Here is a 19,901-nt window from a genome sequence, read left to right on the forward strand (position 1 = left end):
TCTCCAGGTGCACCCCTTAGATCCCTCAAATGCCTGCCTGCTTTGTAGATATGAAAGCCAGAAAGGAGGAAGGGAAGGAGAGGTGGAAGAAGGCAGTAATATTTCAGGTGCTCCCTGGCTCCTGCGTAAACTTATCTCACCTGGCACCCCAGTCTCATTTTTAAGCATCCCATCCCCAGGTTTCCCTGCCAAATGGCCCTCTTTTTGATTCAGAGGGTGGGCAAAACTTTGGGCTGGCTTTTAGCTGTAGTTTCAGGAGTTCAAAAGAATACCTCCATGCATTTTCTTTATTTGAAGTCTTGCCACAGTGCCTCTCTAGACAAGAATCCCTGGAGGAAAAGTATAGCTGAGCAGATAGCAAAGAGTTCATGACAACCCTGAGACTGAGGTGAGCAAGGTCCCTGGTGTTGCAGTGTCCCATCCTATGATTTTGTGACCTAGTGTCTCCATGATGCATGATTCCAAGGTCTCCATGCTTGGGGGTCAGATGGGGAAGAGCTTCAGGTAGCAATCTCTCCCCTGGAGTATCTTCTCTCATGTCTGGCATCTTAGCTGTGACCTTTCTTTTTGAAGATGGAAATGAGTGCCTGACCTGGACTCAGCCCCTGTTGGTTATGTCACAGAGGAGGGTGGGTCACCAGCCGTGGCAGCTAGAAGAGAGTTCAAAATCTCAGTCCTGAGAGAGAGTTCAAAAGAATACTTCCATGCATTTTCCTTATTTGAAGTCTTGCCACAGTGCCTCTCTAGACAAGAATCCCTGGAGGAAAAGAGTTCATGACACCCCTGACTGGGGTGAGTAAGGGGAGAATAGGTAGGTGGTAGAGGCAAGGGAGTGGGCAGAAAGGAAGAGAACAGCCTTGGGAAGGCATTTGGAGAAACAGGACCCACACATTTGAAGGTAGTGATCTACATGGGGGTGGAGGCCTGTGAGCACCTTACCTAACTCCTCTAGGATCATGAAATAGTGGTGCTGTTTCCCAGGGACTCTGCCTGTGGGTGGGCAACCATGTAGGAAGAAGGGACCTGGATGAATTGTGTTCGCTAGAGGTGTGTATGTATTATAGCATCACTCATATTTAGAAAAATACACCGACAGACTCTGCTTCACCTGTGTTCTGTCCAATTCTGGGCTTTCTGCTCTGTCAGGTCTAACCTTGGCCTTCCCTCCTGATCTTGTAGGATCTACTTTGAGCCGGAGTCCTGAGTCAATTTAGCAAAAATACCCCACTCTGTATTTGAACTTTTTTGATATTTGAATTTTTTATCCTTCATCTTTGAATCCCTGTAACTTTGGCCTATCTTCATCCAGAGTCCTGTGGAGTTGGTGTAGCAAGGGTCGCCTGTTATCTATCATGTATCCTTTTAGTAATTTTTATTTTACTGATCCCCATCTTATTCTTTACATCTTTACTTGACTTTGTTGGAGTTGGGGTTGAGTCCACGCTATAAAGTCTTTCCATAAAGCCCTCCTATAGTAGCCCTCGATGAATAAAGTCTATTTATTTATTTACTTAAAGATAGACTTTTTTTAATATTTATTTTTTAGTTTTCGGCGGACACAACATCTTTCTTTGTATGTGGTGCTGAGGATGGAACCCCGCCGCACGCATGCCAGGCCAGCACGCTACCGCTTGAGCCACCTCCCCAGCCCCAAATCTACTTTATTAACGAATTTCATAATTTTTACGGACCGCCACAGATTGCAGCCTGGCCAACCGGGAGTGTGAGGGCCCCAATGTCGGGCGCCCGGCAGAGGATGGGCCACGACTAATCATAATGCCTCAAAAAGCAGATAACTTTGGGGTCAGATGCAGAAGGTGGAGGGAAAAAAAAAAAAAGCTAAACACAAAACAGCAGCGTGGATAGGGTCGCGGCCGCGGGGGTGTGTGTTCCTGGGTCCTCAATCTGCTGGGCAGGTAGGGAGGCGGGCGCGCACCGGGGCCTCCAGGCGGCAGGCGGCGTGCCGCTCAACCCGGGCCCGACGGGTGCCGTCCGTGGTCCGAGCGAAGCCCGCGTACATTCCGGCACCCTTTGGTGCGTGGAAACGCAGCAGGGGTGAGGGTGAAAGCCGCGACGCTCGCCACCGCCTAGAAAACGCTCCGTTGCTTCCCAGCGCCCATGGCGAACTAGGCCTCGCGCCCGACTTCCGGCGGCCCCTCGCCCCCGGCGTGCGTCGCTTCCGGGAAACCTCCGGGGTGGGTTGGGGAGTGGGGTGGGGCTTGTGCGCCTGAGCGTGCGCATGCGCACTGTGCGGAGCGCGCCGACGTGGGCGTTGGGGGCTGGAGGTGAGTCCGCCTTTTCGCGGCTTCGCGGCCCCTTCTCGGCCTTTCAGGACTGGGTTCTTGGACCCCCGGGACCGCGGAGCGAAGCCCTAGATTGGGTATGGGGCCGCTCCGAGGTCGGGAGCGGCGGAGCCGGACGGTGGCCGCGCGGCGGCGCGCCTGTCCCTGAGGGCGCAGCGACCCTCCTGAGGCGGGTCGGGGCTGGGGGCGCGGCCGGGGTGCCGGGCTGTGCGGGGACGGGGCCTCTGGCCGGCTTCCGTGGGTAGACCCTCCTCCTCCCTCCTTTGGGGTCGACTGTTTGGCGCAGATCCCTCCTCGGCCGGGCGCACGCCTCCCCAGCCCCGCGTGTCTCCCTGCTCCAGGGCCCGGGCTCCAGCCTGTCCGGTTTCCCGTGTGCACTCCCAAGGAGCTTTGCCTTGGTCGGTCGCCCTCCTCAGCAGCCCCGTGCCTGCCTCCTCCCCTGCGCTCCCCCACTTGCCCTGCCTTCCCTCTCTGCGCGGTTGGCAGTGTGTGCGAATGCCTCTGTCCTCTTCCTGCCCACTGTGAAGTCTCCCAGCCGGGCTTTCACCCTCCGCTGCTGGGAACTAACTCTTTTCCCTGCCTCTGATGCCGGGAAGCCGACTCCTGGAGTCAGGCATCTCAGGCTTTGAGCTTCTCGCTCAGGTCCTTGAGGACGTCCGGTCCTGGTAGTCTGTGTAAATGGTGACTCCTTCTGCTTGCTATCTTCATTATCCCACATCATCTTTTGAAATCCTGTTCCTCTACCTATAAGAAATTTTCAGAATTCAGCCACTTTAGCACATCTTTTCTTCCTGCTATGGGAACCTCCTGTCTGCTTCTTTCCTTATGCCTTTGTCTTTCACATGATCTGTTCTCTAGGAGCCAGTGGGAGCCTGTTAAATCACATCCCTCCTCTCCTTCAAACTCCTCAAGGCTTCTTCCATTCAGTAACAGCCAGAATGCTCATAAGCTACAGGACTGGAGCTGCTGGCCTAAGAACTGTTTGCTGCCTGATGACAGTTCATACTCATACAGAACTTGCCTTAGTCCTTTCTACCTTCTTGTGCAGTGCATTCCTGACTTTGCTTGGTTTCTGAGTTGTGGGCTGTTGGTAGAGATTGGGAGCCAGGGATACCGTCCCTAACTCAAAAGATTGATCCAGGTCTGGGTGCATCCTGAGTTTGCAGTGATACTAACAGACTCTTCATTTGTTCCCTACTTGGTTCCTCCACTAGAGTGCACCTGTCAGATCCACTGTGGTAACATCAGTGCTGAGAACAGTGCTTGGCACACAGTAAGTGTTGAGTAAACTTTGGCTGAGTGAATGATTAAGAGCCAGCTCTGTGACCACAGGGAACCAACCCTTTTCTAGATAATGAGATCACAGGGGGTGTGTGTTGCTGCCAGCAACATGTACCTAGTGTACTCAGGCCTTTGTGAGAATCTTTGCCTTTATAACATCTGCCACTTCAAGCACTGTGGAGTATGGCTTATGTGGGTGTTTGGAGTTGGTGTGCTTGGTGTGATTTGAATCTTTGTGGGTTGCTTCTCTCACCAACTCTGCAGTACAGGTTTCACCACTATGTAGTGTTCCACCTTGCAAAGATAACATGCTTATTTGTTGCCCTCCCTATTGATGACCATGTTGGAAGTTTTCAGTTTTTCCGCACTTCCAGAAATGATTTAGGTGACATCTAGAACACTGTCTTTGTAAAACAGGTAAGGGATTTCCAGGCGTGGTTTTCAATCTTGTTTAATCTAGGCGGTAAAAGAAGTACATTTACATGGTGGCCTGCATATATATGGAATTGGAGGTAAGGTCTGATGAAACAGTACTTAAAAAGTTGTGACTGGGGATTGAACCCAAGTCTAGGAGATTTCAGAGGTGATCAGGGAAATCTGTGAGCGGTTGGATCAACTCTGCCCTCACCAGTCCTAGTTCTTAGAGGCACACCTTCTTAGCCTTTCTGTTCTCTGCTGCATTAAAACCTCTTGTACAAAGAACTTGAGGGGCTAGCATTTCTGAGCTGAGAACTCCTAGGTTTTCCTGCAGCTTCTGGCCAGACCTTAGCTTCCCCTAGAATACTTGAGCCATCTCCTGGCACCTGTTGAGGAAGCTGTTGTTAAACTTTTCCCACTAGGTTGTTATGAATGCTGATCCTTGATGTCACGACTCCAGGGAGCATTTACATGTTCCCTACCTGGTTTCCATTTTGACAAGTTTCTGAAATATTGTAAAAGAAAAGTTTGAGAAAGAGTAATGAACACCCATCACCCACCATTTAGATTTAGCAATGAATACATATAATAGGTAACACAGTTAATGTGTGTTCATAATATGTGCCTTAAGTGCAGCATATGTGTCTTTATGTATTTGTGTGTACATACGTATATATGTTTCTGTGTATGCTTTGTGTTTTTTGTGTGTACATGTATAAGTATGTATTGCATGTATATAAGAGTACATACATGTGTATTTGTGTAGGCATGTATTTTTATATTTTATATGAATGTATATTTGCATGTTGTATTTATATTCAGTGTATATTTTGTAGGTGTTTGTGTATAACTATTTGAAAATAAGTACAATATTTCAGGACATATGTTCCAAGGATAAGGACTTTTTTCTGCAAAACCACAATAATGTTATCACATCTAAGAAATGAGGATTAATTTTATTTTGTGTGTGTATACGGGGGATTGAACACAGGGGCACTCCCCAGCCCTATTGAACACTGAGCCACATCCCCAGCCCTATTTTGTACTTTATTTAGAGACAGGGTCTGAGTTGCTTAGCACAGTGCTTTTCCTGAGGCTGGCTTTGAACTCATGATCCTCTAGGCTCAGCTTCCAAAGCCACTGGTATTACAGATGTGAACCACTGTCTGGAGTATTAATTGTTAGCTGATAACTCATCTCTTTTCAGATTTCTCAGTTGTCCCTAATATACTATATTTGAACCAAGTCTTTTCAAGACTTTTGCATCATTGTGTTGTTTTTGTTTATTTTGATATAATTAATAGATTCCCAAGAAGGTACAAACACATGTACTAGAAGATACTCTGTACCTTTCACCTACCCTTCGCATTGTGAACATTTGCATCATTGCAGGACAGTATCAAAACCAGGAAATTAACATTTTTTGTACAACTTAGCTTATTCGGGTTTCAGTAAATTACCAAGAAAATTGAGATCCTGACTGTACCTCATTACAAGATGCCCTATTCTCATCCTGTGCTTCTGGCAACCACTGATCTGATCTCCATGTCTGCAATTGTGTTATTTAACAAATGTTATATAAATGGAGTCATGAAGCTTGTGTTGTTTTGAATTTGGGCTTTTGCATTGACCACAGTTTCTGCGTTCCTCACTACTAAAACACTCAGGGTCATTCCAGGTGACCTGGGCTGCATGAAATCACCACACAGGAGACAGAGATACCTTTTTATTTGGGTCCTGTTATGGCTCCTCTAACCTTAAGGGTCCGCAGAAAGAGCGCGTGCGCTGAACCCTTTTATTGAAGAGAAGCCATTCAAATGAGGCAAGGGGTCAGGTTTCAGGGGGTTGAGTCTAGCTTCATGGTGTCTGCTGTCAGCAGATTGACTGACATCTAGGAAAGGCACAGTAAGAGAAAGGGACACACACAAGACATTTCCATGGAACATTCTATCCCAAACAGGGCAAAGTGTTAGTATTACAAAGGAATGAGTGTAGCTCAATCCATGGGGCAGCATGCCTACATCTGAAGACATGCCGTCAAACTTCCTGGAATGTCCAGGTCACTACAAGATGTAGTGACCTGTCAAAGCCTCTCCGCTCCAGGACGGAAGGTGCGAAACATTCAGAGTGGCTCCCCACACACAGTTTCCTTCAAGCCAATCCAAGTTTTTTTTTTTTTTTAACTGATGAATAGTAATCCATAGTGTTTTTGTCTGTTTTGTGCTGCTAAAACAGGATGTCTGAGACTGGGTGATTTGTAAGGAAGAGAAATTTACCACTCAAAGTTCCCAAGGTTGAACAAGAAACTGGCATTTTATCGTGTGTTCTCACATGGTGAAAGTGAAAGGGCAAGGGAGGACAAATTCTGTGTCCTCAAGTGGCAGAAGAGCAAGAGAGCAAACCCATCCCTGCAAGTCCTTTTCATAGTGGTGTTAAACCCTTTATGAGAGCCCTCAACACTTCCCCGAGGTCTCATCTCCTAACACTGCACTGGGGAGTGTTTCCAGCACATGAATTTTGGAAAGGATATATCCAGACCAAGGCACATGGTACTTTTCAGTTTTTGACTGCTGTGAATAAAGCACCTGTAACATTAGTATACGGGATTTTGTGTGACCCTTCATAAGTCTTCACTTCCCTAGGATATTTGCCTAGGAGTGTGGTTACTATGTCATATAGTAAGTTGACTTTTATTTCATTATTTTGTGGTAATAGGGATTGAACTCAGGGGCACTCTATCACTGATTTATATCCTCAACCCTTTTTATTTTATTTTATTGAAAATTTTGAGTCAGGGTCTTAATAAATTGCTAGGACTGGCCTTGAACTCACAGACCTCCTGTCTCAGCATTCTAAATCTCTGGGATTACAGGAGTACGCTACTGTGCCTGGCTATGTTGGTTTTTTTGTTGTATAAGAAACTGCCAAAGTTGGGTGTGATGTTGCACACCTTAATCCCAGTGACGCGGGAGTCTGGGGGAGAATGATTGCAAGTTTGAGATCAGCCTCAGCAACTTAGTGAGACCATTAGCAACTTAGTGAGATCTTGTTTAAAAGAAAAAACAAAAAATAAAAAGAGACTAAGCATGTAGCTCAGTGGTAGAATGCCCCTGAGTTCAATCACAATTCCAAGGGGGAAAAGGAAAAAGAACAGACATTGTCAAATTATTTCCAGAGTGGCTCTACCATTTTGTGTTCCCATCTCCTGGAATCCTCACTGGCATTCGGTGTGATACTGTATTTTAATTTAGCTATTTGATAGGTGTGTGTTGTGGTGCTTTTAATCAGTGTTTCCCAATGAGTAACAATCATAAACATCGCATGGTAAACATGCCTGTTTACCATGCATGGTCTCGGTGATGAAATGATTGGCATGTCTTTTGCTCATTTTCTAACTGGCTCTTTGTGTTTTAGCTGTAGTCATCCATGGGAGATTGGTTCCAGAACCACCTACAAACACACAACCTTCAGTGCCCATGAATGAAGACGTGTTCCTTCCATGAAAAGGTGTAGTGTTGCTCATCATCTATCCCCATACTCTCATATACTGTAATTCTCTCTAGATTCCTTACAACACCTAAGAGTATGAGTGCTAGATAAGTAGTTGTTTTATTCTGTTCTTTAGGAAATGATGAAGAGAAAGGTAAAGTCTGAATATCTTTAGCATGGGTGTAGCTATCAGTCCTTACTACATTCAGAACTAGCAGATTGAGAGGTCTATTTTGAGTTTTGTAGCTCTTTTTTTTTTAAAGGACTGAATTTTTATTTATTTATTTATTTGTTTGTTTTTATGTGGTGCTGAGGCTCTAACCCAGTGCCTTGAATCTGCTAGGCGAGTGCTATACCGCTGAGCCACAACCCCAGCCCCAAGTTTTGATGTTCTTTACATGCCACATATGTACTTTGTCAGGTATGTGATATTTTCCCAAATATTTTCTCCCAGTCTGTAATTTGTTTTACATTCTCTGGGTCCTTGCTCCAAAAGTTTTTTTTTTTTTTTTCTCCCTGTGTTATGGGGGATTGAACCCAAGAACTGTTATGTGCTAGGTAAGCAAAATATCACTGAGCTACACTTCCAGATCTTTTTTTTAAAAATTTGAGACAGTCTTACTAAATTTCCTGTGCTGGCCTAGAAATTATAATCCTCCTGCCTCAGCCTCCTAAATTGCTGGGATTACAGGCATGGCCACTGCATCTGGCCAAAGTTTTCTTTTCTTTCTTTCTTTTTTTTTTTTTTTTTTTTTTGGTACCAGGGATTGAACTCAGGGCACTTAACCAGTGAGGCACATCCCAAGCCCTTTTTCAATTTATTTATTTTTTCTTTTGAGATAGGGTCTTCCTAAGTTGCTTAGAGCCTCATTTAGTTGCCAAGGCTGTCTTGGAACTTGTGCCTCAGTCTCCTGAGCTGCTTGGTTTATAGGTGTGCATATCAAAGGATTTTTTCCAATTTTTTTTCTATAATTTTTATAGTTTTGCATAAAACTATGATCCATTTTGAGTGGATTTTGTATATAGTGGAAAGAAAGGGTCAACTTCATTCCTTTGCATGTGGATATCCAGCACTACTGTATTCAGCTTAAAGTTTTACTTTTGATGAGGTCTAGGTTGTCTTTTTGTGTGTGTGTGTGTGGTGCTGGGGATGAAGCCAGGGTCTTGTACATGTGAAGTAAGTACTCTGTCAACTGAGCTATGTCCCCAGCCCCCAGCCCTCATTTTTTCTTTTTCTTTAGAGAGAGAGAGAGAGAGAATTTTTTAATATTTATTTTTTAGTTTTCGGCGGACATAACATCTTTATTTGTATGTGATCCTGAGGACAAACCCAGCGCCTTGTACATGCCAGGCGGGTGCACTACCACTTGAGCCACATCCCCAGCCCTCATTTTTTTCTTTTATGGATACTTCTTTTTTGGTATCAAGTCTTAAGTCCTGCATATCAAAGGAGTTTTCCAATTTTTTTCTATAATTTTTATAGCTTTGCATAAAACCATGATCCATTTTGAGTGGATTTTGTATATAGTGGAAAGAAAGGGTCAACTTCATTCCTGTGCATGTGGATATCCAGTTTTCCTAGCACCACTTGTTGAAAGGCTGCACTTTCCTGTAGTACGGTGTTAGACCTTTGTCTAGAGTCATTTAACTGCCTGCCTGTGGATTCCCGGCTACTCAGGATGCTGAGGAGGGAGGATCCGATTCAGGCCAGCCTGGGTAACTTAGCCAGACCTTATCTCAAAAAGGGCTGGTGATATAGCTCAGCAGTAGAGTTCTTGCCCCTGGATTCAATCCCTGCTACCCAAACAAACCAACAAAGTCATTTTCATGTGACCATACCTGCCTTGGCTTGTTTCCATGCTCTCTTTGTTCTGTTTGTCTGTGTGCCTTTTTGCCAGTACCATGCTGTTTTGATTACTGTCACTTTTAAAGTTTTGAAATCAGGAAATGTGAAACCTCAGCTGTGCTTTTGTTGCTGTTGTTCTGTTTTTCATTCTTCAAGATTGTTTTGGATGTTTAGTGTCCCTTGGGATTGCATATGAATTTTAAGTTGGACTTTACTATGTCTGCAAAACATATTGTTTCAATAGGAATTACCTGGACTCTGCAGATTACAATGGGCAGTATTGACGACAGTATTGTCTTCCAGTTCACAAAAGGGTTGTCTTTACATTATTTGTATTTTCTTCAATTTCAGTCAGCGCCTTTTTATAGTTTTCAGTACATAAGTCCTGCCTCCTTGGTTACAGTGCTACTACTGTAGGTGCAGTTGTTCTTTAATTTCCTTTCTGGATTGTTCATTGTTAGTGTATAGAAATGAAACTGATTTTTCTGTGTTGGTTTTGAATTCTTCAGCATGTCCAAGTTTGCTCATTGGTTCTAACAGTTTCTGTGTGGATGATCCTTAGTGTTTTCTTTTTCTTTTTTGTAACAGGGATTGAACCCAGGGGCACTTGAATCACTGAGCCACATCCCAGCCCCTTTTATATATATTATGTAAAATAGAGACAGAGTCTTGCTTGGTTGCTTTGGGCTTCACTAAGTTGCTGAGTCTGGCTTTGAACTTGGGATCCTCCTGCCTCAGCCTCCTTGGCTCCTGGGATTACAGGTGTGTGCCACTGCGCCCAGCTTGGTGTTTTCTATTCATAAAACCATCATCTGTGGGTAGAGGTACAGGTGCCCTTTGATTTATGATGCAGTTACATCCCATTGAACTATCCTAAGCTGAAAATATATTTAATTAAGTGTGGAGTATCGGTTGTTTCTCTCATACTCTTGTGGGAGCTGTGGATGACTGCTGCTGCCCAGCATTGCAAGAGTATGAGAATACTGCTGGCTGGGGAGAGGTAAAAGTTCAAAGTGTTGTTTCCACTGAATGTGTATCTCTCTTCCACTTTCATAAAACTTGAAGAATCATAAATTGAGTCATCATTAAGTCTGGTGTTGTCTGGGATTTTGATTCTTTTCTTTCAGTAAGAATGCATTTTATTTCTTGTTTCATTGTTCTGGACAGAACTTTCTTCTGGTTTTTTTTTTTTTTTAATTTTTAATTTTTTAAAATTTTCTGTGTGGTACTGGGATTGAACCCAAGTTGCTCTGTATTTTGTTTTGAGACAGGGTCTCACTAAGGTGCCCAGGCTGGCCTCAACCTTGTAATCCTCCTGCGTCAGCCTCCCAAGTTGCTAGGATGGCAGATGTTTACCTGTTCCCAGCTTGGCTAGAAGTGATGAAGGCAGGCATGGTGTCTTTTTCTGGTCTTAGAGGAAAAATGCCCATCTTGCACAGTTGAGCATTTTTCAGTGTGGATATGTCCTCTGTGGCCTTTTACATGTTGAGGTAGTTTTCTTCTAAGCCTATTTTGCTGAATGGTATTTCTTTGCTTTTCTTTTCTCTTTTGTTGTGTGTGTGTTTGAATTTTTTTTTAACGTTGTTGGATTTATCCTGTGCATATTCTACACTATTTTTTGTATTCTATTATGTGTTGATTAATTTGTATATTTGAACCATTCTTGCATTCCAGAAATGAGTCCCATTTGGTTGTGGCATATCATCCCTCTAATACACTGTTCAGTTTGCTAGTATTTTGTCGAGGTTTTTTTTTTTTTTTTCATTAATATTCATAAAGGGATATTAGTTTTTTCCTATCCCCTTATGTGTTAGTTTGATTTGGTTTCCAGTTTCATGGGATATATGTGTTGGCTTTCTGGAATGAATTAGAAAGTGTTCCCTAATTTTTTGAAAGAGTTTGAGAAGAGTCAGTGTTAATTTCTTAAGTGTTTGGTACACTCCAGCAACACAGACAATACTGAGAACTGCTGCTAAATGACTCAAGCCCCACACAGCAGGATGCAGATGGTGTGCTCCTGCTCACCTGGAGTCCAGAGCAAATGAGTCAGTATGAAATGGAGATGGGGTGATTCCCTGCCAGGAGGTGGGGTGCTTTCCATCTTGACGTCTGTGGTTGCCCTGGTGGGCAGGTGTTCTCAGGTCAGGACACTGTTGGAGACACATTTAAAGACTCAGTAGAAAGTACTGTATTTTATATCTCCATTTAAAAGAGAAAAGAAGTCATTTTTCTCTACAAATGGCCCTGTCCTTCATCTACCTTCATATTGTCATCTCACTCCACAGGTCCATTCTGAAAAGAAAAAAAAAATATCTATGTATGCCTGGCTAATTTCTTATTTTGGTGAGATACACATACATAGATTTTTTTTCAAACATTCTAGGGAAATGTAATATACATGATAAAGAGGAAGAACTGTGGATTGAACACCTTGTCTATGATGAACAGGTGGTCCTTTGCCGCGTTCCTCATGACTAAAACACTCAGGGTCACTCCAGTGGAACTAGGCTGCATAAAATAATCACACAAGAAGACAGAGATACCTTTTTCTTTGGGGGTCCTGTGACGGCTCCTCTGACCTTAAGGGTCTGCAGAAAGAGAGAGCGAGCGCACACACTGAACCCTTTTATTGAGAAGAAGCCACTGAAATGAGGCAAGGGGTCAGGTTTGAAGGGGTTGGGTCTAGCTTCATGATGTCTGCTGTCAGCAGGTTGACTGACATCTAGGAAGGCCACACAAGGCAGAGCAAGAGAAGGGGACACACAAAGTCTATCCATCCCAAATAGGGCAAGGGGTAATATCACAAAGGAACAGGTGAGCGTAGCTCTATCCATGGGGCTATATGCCTACGTCTGAAGACACATTCTGCTACTGTGAGGACCGGGGCAACATCCAGGTCACTTCAAAAGTGACCAACAGAGCCTCATGGGAAGGAGTATGTGAATTCATTCAGACTGGCTGCCCACAGTCCTTTAGTTACTGATCTCGTTTGGCAGCAGAGGACTCATAGTGGAGAGTCCTTATACTTATGACTGTGGAAAATCTCCAAGACCTACAAGTCGATTTGCATCAAAGAAATCACAAGGGAGTGAAGCCCTGTAACTGCTGTGAAGGTGGGAAAACCTTCTGTGATAGCTCTGCTGTCTCCCATGGCAGAGGGTACACATGGGAGACAAGCCCTATGAAAGTGTCCAGTGTGGGAAGTCCTCCAGCCACCACTCTTGTTTTATATCACAGATCTCATCCTGGAGAAAAACTGAAAATGTAATGAGCATCGACAAGTCCTTTCCAGTGTGTCCGCCTGAGAATTCGCACAGGAGAGAAGCCCTCTGTGTGACTGAGTGTAGGAAGGCCTTCATGGATGATTCAGACCTTATTGTACGGGGTTCTCACTGGGGAAGAACCATAGAAGTATGTGGAATGCAGGAAATCCTTCATCTGCAGTGTCCACCCATGGCGCATCACAGAATCCAGAGTGGAGAGAAACCCTACTAGTGGGGAGAATGTGGGAAAACGTTCATTGAGAGTACCTGCCTCATCAGGCCCAGGGGATGCATACGATTCATACCTGTGAGAAGCCCTCTGGCTATAACCAGTGTTAGAAACCTTTCAGGAACCTTGCTAGCCCACCCAGCTCTAGAGGACTCATACTGGCAATAAGCTCTGAGTGTAATCAGTGTGGCAAAGCTTCTGAGAAGACAGGCTCAAGAGACCTCTTACCATGTGTCCACCTGGAACAATCTCTAGAGCAGAACTGGTACACTGGGTGGCACCGTGGGGGCTCACTGGATGCTGGTGGCAGGTTCTTTTTACTGTCAGGAACGTCATGTGGAGGAATAGCTCTTTGAAAATAAAGTAGCTCATTTGCTCTTTGGAACAGAAACCCTTGAAACAGTGTCTCTTTGTAAGAAGCTAGGAGAACTCTTTGCCACTGTTGGAGAGAGACCTTGGAACTATGGCAGATTTTTAAAACCATCAGGGAAGATTTCATTTTTGCTAAATGTCCATCCAACACATCATAGTGAATTGAGAGAAGGGACAGGAAAGCCAGGGGAGACGGACTTTTCACTGCATTTCTTCCTGGTATTACGTGATGTGCAAATGCTTATTCAAAAACTATTTCTAAAAAAATCAAAACCCAGGGCTGGGAATGTGGCCGAATAGCAGAGGGCTTGCCCCTTATTAAACTCTTGGCCTAGAGTTTAATCCCCTGCCATAAAACAAAAAGTCTATGAATAGAAAGAATGTAGGAAGCATTTAAACTGGAACTTCTTTCTTTGCGTCAGAAGACTCACTCACATAGTAGGTTTGAGGTTTCACTGATGTCTTGCTGAAATTCTTGTGTTGCAAGAAATTATTGTGGAATTAGGCAGTATGGAGTTATAATCTGGACAAACCCCTTAAGATGATGCTCACTTTAACTTGTACTGAAGATGGAACTTTGTGTGAGAAAGCTGCCAGAGAACTCATCTTCCTGGTAGCTTTGTCTAATAGTTCAGTGTAAGCTGCCTGTGTAACTTCACATTTCCTAGTGGATACACTAAATATTTAAAAAAAAACAAGTGAGCCAGCTGTGGTGGTGCACGTCTGTAATCCCCGCTACTTGGGAGACAGGAAGATTGTGAGTTCAAAGCCAGCCTCAGCAATGCCAAAGGCCCTAAACCACTCAGTGAGATCCTGTCTGTAGATCATATACAGATAGGGCTGGGCCAGTGGTCGAGTGCACCCAAGTTCAATCCCTGGTGTCCCCCAGGTGACATTGTCACAGTGACTTTTTGTTTCACCTCTTCTGCCCTAAGTAGTAGTGGTTAACCTGGTGCTCGTGCATTCCAGGTTGTCCATGCTGAACAGTACACCCCGGCCACCCCCGTGAGAGTTCTGGAGGCAAACCTTCAGGCCCGTTACAAACCCACATTCAGGCTTCTAACATTTCTAGAAAAACAGGTGCAAGCTCAGCCAGCTGAGTGGTGTTCACAGTCAGCACAGTGTTTAATCCAAAGCTTCATTGTGACATTGGCTTTGTGTTAAATTGCCGTGGAAAACAGGCCCGGAAAGCCCCACGTGGCAGAGAGTGAAAGAACTCAGGTTTATTATGCAGGCTTGCCCAGAAGAGTTTCTCTTCCAAAGTCTGAGCCCAGCCTTTTGTTCTTAGGATCATTCCTGTAGTGAGACTTTGGTTTTTAAGACTTTCCTGCTCAGCAGCCCAGATTCCTCCTCCCTCCCCAGCTTCTCACCACAGCAGTTGAGCAAGCAAGATGGCAGCAAGCAGAGTTTGTTAGAGGGAAAAAACGAGAAAGAAACCTCCACCAAAGGAGAAAGAAACATCCACTTTCAGTTCTTTGTTTCCGTGGTACATATTTCTAGTTAGGCATTGTGATTCTGTACTGCAGAGTTGCAACCATGTTAAGACTGAGTTGTGAAAGGCCCACTTTTATACTGATGGCTTCATGTTATTATTTTCTCTGCTCTGAGAAAATCTGTACCACAAAATGACTGCCCAGCCATCAGATGTAAGTGTTCTGAGCTGTGATGTTTCTGGAGTGTAGTGAAGGCATTATTAACTGATAACATTGTCAACTTGCTGTGGGTTTGTTGGGACAGAACCCCATTGTAAATTTTAGAAGTTCATCCCAATATGGAACCCTGAGGACCCAACCCATTTAATTTTTTCTAAATGTGTTTGTCTCACATTTTAACATTTCTGAAATGAGGTTAGTCAGTGACTTGATGATTTAAATTAGCAGGCTTTTCTCTTACTAGCGCATAAAATGTCTTTCCCCCAATTGTGTCTTGGATTTGAAGAAGCAGTGGCACCAGGAGGAGGGGTTGAGTGACCAGTGAGTCATCCATTTGAGGACCAGGGAGAGGGGTTCTGGATGGTTACAGTTAACCATTGAGCTCTCTGGGGGCAGAAGGCAGGAGTCAGCTTGCCATCCCACCTGTGGATGCTGTGGATCTGATTTTTTTTCCTAGTAGCCTTTATCAGCTGTCATTGTTAGCATTTTGTTGCAAGATTTAAAGTGCTCATAATGTGAAGGAAAGCACATAGCACAGACAAATGTGTAGGATCCGAGCTATCTATTTAAAGGGGGAAATCTCTGTCCTCACGGTTTTGTGTGTGAAGCATGTTTAGGGTTAATGTTGTGTGTGTATACATCTGTGTTTCCATGTGTGCATTTAGGCCTTTTGTTTACAACAGAAAACAACGTGCCTGATGGTTAATAGTGCTCATTTAAATAGTAAATTCCTGACTTAGACAGCATATTCAGGAATCCCAACCACAATTAAAGAAAAACCAAATGGTATAAAATTGTATGAAAACAAAGAGTAGGGAATCCAGGAATAGACCTACAGATATACTCCCAGCATTGCCGGGTTTCTATTCTCGAGACTAAAAGGCTCAGGGGTTACTCCAGTTAAACTGGGCTAACTGGGCTGCACGAAATAACCACAGAAGAGACACAAATACCTTTTTCTTTGGGGTCACTGTGACGGCTCCTCTGACCTTAAGGGTCTGCAGAAAGAGAGAGAGAGAGAGTGAGCGCAAGAGCACGTGTGACCCCTTTTATTGAGGAGAAGCTATTCAAATGAGGCAGGGGGTCAGGTTTCAGGGGGCTGAGTCTATCTTCATGATGTCCACTGTCAGCAGGTTGACTGACACCTGGGTTGGCCACACCCAAGGGCACAGTAAGAGAAGGGGACACACACACAAGGCACTTCCATGGAAGATTCTATCCTAAACAGGGCAGGGGTTATGTTACAAAGGAACCAGTGAGAATAGCTTCACCCACGGAGCTGTAGCAAGACACACCCATGCACAAGACACCGACCCTCGCACCCAAGAAGGGTGGGGAAAGCTCTGCCACATTTCTGCAACTGAGCGCCTCAGCACCCAGCTGGGGAGTGTAACCCAGTCCCGTGTAAGGTTGGTCTCCCACACAGCATTTTTTTTTAAACTACTGGGACTTGAACCCAGGGCTTCTCACATACTAGGGATGCACTATACCACTGAACTACATCCCTAGCCGTTTTAACTTCTTATTTAGAGACAGGGCTTGCCAATCTGGCCTTGAACTGATCCTCCAGCCTCTGCCTCCTGAGTTCTGGGATTGTAGGGATGCACCACTGTGCCTGACTCCAGCAGGTTTTTTGACAAAGGAACAAAACTATTTGAAGATGTGCTATCCTTTTCACCTAATCGTGCTAGAGCACCTGGATATTGGTGGTAAAGAGAGACATATCTTGTCTTTGTCCCTGTTGGCTGACACAGAGCTGATGGCACTGGCATTTCCTCATGGGAGTATCTTGTACAAAAGGAGCCCTTTCAACTGCACTGAAGTTTGTGCTAGTGACATGTCTCGGGTGGGTGGCCTACCTTGTATCGGGATGGGTGCTGGTTGTGAGAAAGTCAGTGAGAATTTGAAGCCCCATGAGACTCAGAGAGCTTCTAGGTTGGTGAACACAGTGTGTGCTCTGAGTGTCTTGTGCCCTGAGGGCCACATCAGCCAAACCTTTTCCTGGGTATTTCTTCCATTTAACTGTACCCTTTGTAATAAACTGGTAAGTATGATTGTTCTCCTGTGTTCTGTGAGTTCTAACAACTTAATTGAACCTGAGGTGGGGACCAAGAGGCCCCCTAGCACAAGTGTGGGTAGCCTGTAGCTGTGCCCAGTGGCTCATGCCTATAATCCCAGCGACTTGGAAGGCTGATGCAGGTCGATCACAAGTTCAAGGCCAGCCTCAGTAATTTAGTGAGATCCTAAGCAACTCGGCAAGACCCTGCCTCAAAATAAAAGATTAAAAAGGGCTGGGATGTGGCTCAGTGTTGAAGTGCCCCTTGCTTAAATCTCCAATCCCCCCCCCCCCCATAAAGATGGGAGGTAGATAGCTTGTGGTGTCTGAAACAGGACTGAGGCTTTACTTTCCAGTTTGCAGTGATTCTGGGTAGAGTATCTGAAAAGGGTTGAACACTTAAGACACCCAGTTAGTGTTGCAGAATTGTTGGTTTTGGAACAAACCATTCATTGGTGTCAGAGAACGAGACACCTCAACAACTATAATGGAAAAAGGACCTCAACATAAACCTCACGTCTTACTCAAAAATGAAATTAGTGGTGGACTTAAATGCAAAAGGTAAACTATTGTAAAGTTTTTAGGAAAAATATAGGAGGAATCCTTTAAGACTTAGGGAGTAGACAAAGAGTTGTTAAAATTGACACCAAAAGCATGATCCGTAAAAGGAAAATTTGCTGAATTGGATGTCATCTAAGTTTAAATTCTTTGTTCTGCTGGAGAGCCTGTTAAGGGCATCAGAAGTCAGGCAACAGACTAGGAGAAAATGTTACCAAAATACATAATTTTTCCATTAGACTACCAATTCTCAGGGGCAGATGGAGAGTGGTCTTACTAATTTATCTTTAATGTTGCTTAACGTATGTATTTTTTAAATCATTATTGGAAATAGTTCAGTTCACAGTGGGATAATTTAGACAGAATAACTTATTGCCCACCAATGTTTAAGGAGATCATATCATTTAAGATGTTGGCTAAATATTTGCCCAGTCCATGGTATATGTAATGATGACACATGATTACATATATAAGTGGTATCAGTTTCAATTCCTGAAGCTGCTATTCTATTTCAGGATCTTAATACTATTCCCTTTGGGTAAAGTGTCCTAACAAGTCATCAATCTCTTTCTCCTAAATTTTTCTATTCTCCACCTTTTCCACAAATCACCTGTATGCTTTCAAGTTGTCTTCCTATTTTCACAGCTTTAATCAGAATTTGACCAAATTATGCTATTTTTTAATATTTCTTTTTTAGTTGTAGTTGGACTAATTAATTTATTTATTTTTATGGGGTGCTGAGGATCCAACCCAGGGCTTCGCCTGTGCTAGGCTAGCGCTCTACCGCTGAGCCACAACCCCAGCCACAAAATTATGCTATTTTCATATATTAATATACCGTAATGAATTTCACTTTACGTATATCTATAAAGCACCAAGTTAAAAAGTACTATAAATAAATAGAAAGGATACCAGTAAAGTAGAGGAAAGGGAACAGGGAGAGGGAGGAGGGAAGGCTAAGAGGAAGTACTGGGGACTGAAGAGGAACAAATTATATTCAGTACATGTTCGATTCTGTCAGAATGAACCCCAATATTATATAATAATGCACTAATAAAAACACTGAAATAAAAACTGAAAAAAATGTAGCTGGTAAAGAACTTATGTTTAGATATGTAAATATACCTCAAATGCTTTTTCTTTTTTTAATATGTATTTTTTAGTTGTAGTTGGACACAATACCTTTATTTTTATGCAGTGCTGAGGATCCAACCCAGGGCCTCACATGTGCTAGGTGAGCATTCTACCACTGAGCCACAATCCCAGCCCCGCTTTTTCTTTTTTTAAATCAGAAAATAGGCAAAAGGAATTGAGTGGATATTGTACTGAAGAGGATATACAGATAACAAATAACCAAGAAAATATACTCAACATTAGCCATTAGGGAAATGTAAATAAAAAACCACAGTGAGATATGACTACATTCAAAATGGCTAAAATGAACAATAATGATAACACCAAATGTTAGTAAAAATGTGGAGAAACTGAGTCATGCATATGTTGGTGGTGGGAATGTAAAATGGTTCAGCTACTTTGGGAATTTTTTCTTTCTTTCTTTCTTTTTTTTTAACAATACTGGTGTACTTATATGCAACCTAGAGGTTGCATTCTTATGCATTTATCTCGCCCAAACTGAACAGAAAACCCCGTGTATGGATGTTCATAGCACCTGTATTTTCTAGTAGCAAAATATTGAAAACCCAATGCCTTTCAGCCAAGGAATGCTTAAAATTATTGTATACTATTGAATAATACTTAACAGTAAAAAAGAACAAACTATTGATACACACTGAAGATCTCAAGCTAATTACCTTCAGTGAAAAGAGCCAGACGCAAAAGAGACTGGGGCTGGGGTTGTGGCTCAGAGGAAAGATGGCTCACATAGCATGCAAGTCACTGGGTTCCATCCTCAGCACCACATTAAAAAAAAAAGTATTATGCCCACCTACAAGTAAATGGTTTTTCTTTTCTTTCTTTCTTTCTTTTCTTTTCTTTTCTTTTTTTTTTTTTTAAGGCATAGACTGTTAGTTACATCTATATGACATCCTGTAGAGACAAACCTGTACCAGGGACTACACATCCATTACTGCCAGGGGATGTGGGTGGGGAAGGTTTGATTAACTGCCCAGGGGGCAGTAGAACTAATCTTTGTCCTGATTGTGTTATGAGAGTTAAAATTCTCAACTGAATTCAAAAAAAGTCTCCTCTCTACTTCTTTGTCCTATGTGTGTCATCCCTGGCTCTAGGACTCTTGGTCCCTTCTCTGCGTGTGTCACCCAGGCTCTTCTAGTGGCGGACACTCTCCAGTCTCTGGTTTTTCTGTCTCTCTTTGCCAGTCTTTTGTCTCCGCCTCTCAGTTTTGGCGGTGGGGAGGTCGGGGGCGCTTTTCTATAGGCGTTTGTTTACCGGTTGCCATGGTATCGGAAGTGACGAAG

The sequence above is a fragment of the Urocitellus parryii genome, chromosome 15 (genome assembly GCF_045843805.1).
Source record: "Urocitellus parryii isolate mUroPar1 chromosome 15, mUroPar1.hap1, whole genome shotgun sequence".
NCBI classification, from domain to species: domain Eukaryota; kingdom Metazoa; phylum Chordata; class Mammalia; order Rodentia; family Sciuridae; genus Urocitellus; species Urocitellus parryii.